The sequence below is a fragment of the Anastrepha obliqua genome, unplaced genomic scaffold (genome assembly GCF_027943255.1).
Source record: "Anastrepha obliqua isolate idAnaObli1 unplaced genomic scaffold, idAnaObli1_1.0 ptg000360l, whole genome shotgun sequence".
In the NCBI taxonomy this organism is placed as follows: domain Eukaryota; kingdom Metazoa; phylum Arthropoda; class Insecta; order Diptera; family Tephritidae; genus Anastrepha; species Anastrepha obliqua.
This window is the reverse complement of record NW_026562346.1, coordinates 2,501-5,000: the sequence shown is the minus strand read 5'-3', so window position 1 is coordinate 5,000 and position 2,500 is coordinate 2,501.

The window sequence follows — 2,500 nt, the reverse complement described above, 5'->3', positions numbered from 1 at the left end:
ATTTAAGCCATATTAAACTGGTAATATTGTGATTTTATGCCTGGTTTTCCATACGTTAGTTTAAATAGAGAGTTATGGAATATAACCTTGGCATATTGGCACTAAAATATATAATAAAGACATTTCAAATCAAACTGAAATGTATTGAAAATGAAATTTTTCCCATACATTTTTGACAATGTGAGGTGTGCATGGCAAAAAACACTCACGGTGAAGGCATGTGATATAATATGAAAATATCAAAAGTTAACTAACCAATGATATTGAAGCATATAAATCGAATCATAACTATATGAAACTCGAATTTAAGCCATATTAAACTGGTAATATTGTGATTTTATGCCTGGTTTTCCATACGTTAGTTTAAATAGAAAAAATTTTCGAATATATATACATATATGAAGAATCTATATTCTAATACTAACATGTTATGGAATATAACCTTGGCATATTGGCACTAAAATATATAATAAAGACATTTCAAATCAAACTGAAATGTATTGAAATGAATTTTTCCCATACATTTTTGACAATGTGAGGTGTGCATGGCAAAAAACACTCACGGTGAAGGCATGTGAAATAATATGAAAATATCAAAAGTTAACTAACCAATGATATTGAAGCATATAAATCGAATCATAACTATATGAAACTCGAATTTAAGCCATATTAAACTGGTAATATTGTGATTTTATGCCTGGTTTTCCATACGTTAGTTTAAATAAAAAAATTTTCGAATATATATACATATATGAAGAATCTATATTCTAATACTAACATGTTATGGAATATAACCTTGGCATATTGGCACTAAAATATATAATAAAGACATTTCAAATCAAACTGAAATGTATTGAAATGAATTTTTCCCATACATTTTTGACAATGTGAGGTGTGCATGGCAAAAAACACTCACGGTGAAGGCATGTGAAATAATATGAAAATATCAAAAGTTAACTAACCAATGATATTGAAGCATATAAATCGAATCATAACTATATGAAACTCGAATTTAAGCCATATTAAACTGGTAATATTGTGATTTTATGCCTGGTTTTCCATACGTTAGTTTAAATAGAAAAAATTTTCGAATATATATACATATATGAAGAATCTATATTCTAATACTAACATGTTATGGAATATAACCTTGGCATATTGGCACTAAAATATATAATAAAGACATTTCAAATCAAACTGAAATGTATTGAAATGAATTTTTCCCATACATTTTTGACAATGTGAGGTGTGCATGGCAAAAAACACTCACGGTGAAGGCATGTGATATAATATGAAAATATCAAAGTTAACTAACCAATGATATTGAAACATATAAATCGAATCATAACTATATGAAACTCGAATTTGAGCCATATTAAACTGGTAATATTGTGATTTTATGCCTGGTTTTCCATACGTTAGTTTAAATAGAAAAAAATTCTCGAATATATATACATATATGAAGAATCTATATTCTATACTAACATTTTATGGAATATAACCTTGGCATATTGCCATTAAAATATATAATAAAGACATTTCAAATCAAACTGAAATGTATTGAAATGAATTTTTCCATACATTTTTGACAATGTGAGGTGTGCATGGCAAAAAACACTCACGGTGAAGGCATGTGAAATAATATGAAAATATCAAAAGTTAACTAACCAATGATATTGAAGCATATAAATCGAATCATAACTATATGAAACTCGAATTTAAGCCATATTAAACTGGTAATATTGTGATTTTATGCCTGGTTTTCCATACGTTAGTTTAAATAGAAAAAATTTTCGAATATATATACATATATGAAGAATCTATATTCTAATACTAACATGTTATGGAATATACCTTGGCATATTGGCACTAAAATATATAATAAAGACATTTCAAATCAAACTGAAATGTATTGAAATGAATTTTTCCCATACATTTTTGACAATGTGAGGTGTGCATGGCAAAAAACACTCACGGTGAAGGCATGTGATATAATATGAAAATATCAAAAGTTAACTAACCAATGATATTGAAGCATATAAATCGAATCATAACTATATGAAACTCGAATTTGAGCCATATTAAACTGGTAATATTATGATTTTATTCCTGGTTTTCCATACGTTAGTTTAAATAGAAAAAATTTTCGAATATATATACATATATGAAGAATCTATATTCTATACTAACATGTTATGCATATTGGTGTTATTGTATTTTATTCTGGTTTTCTATAGTTAGTTTAAATAGAAATAAATTTTTGAATTCAAAATTTTATATTCTATACTAGCATTACATAGAAATTATCCTCAACTGTTTGTTTCTTGTATAAATACAGGAAGTTAAACAGATGATGAAGAGAAAAAAATAAGAAAAACAAAAATTTATAAGAAAAATTAAATTTTAAACAAAGGAAAAGAGGAGAAAATTTTTTCAATCATATATATTTATGATTAAAAAATAGAATTATGAAATTATTAATTTCAATTCAAAGAGAAAA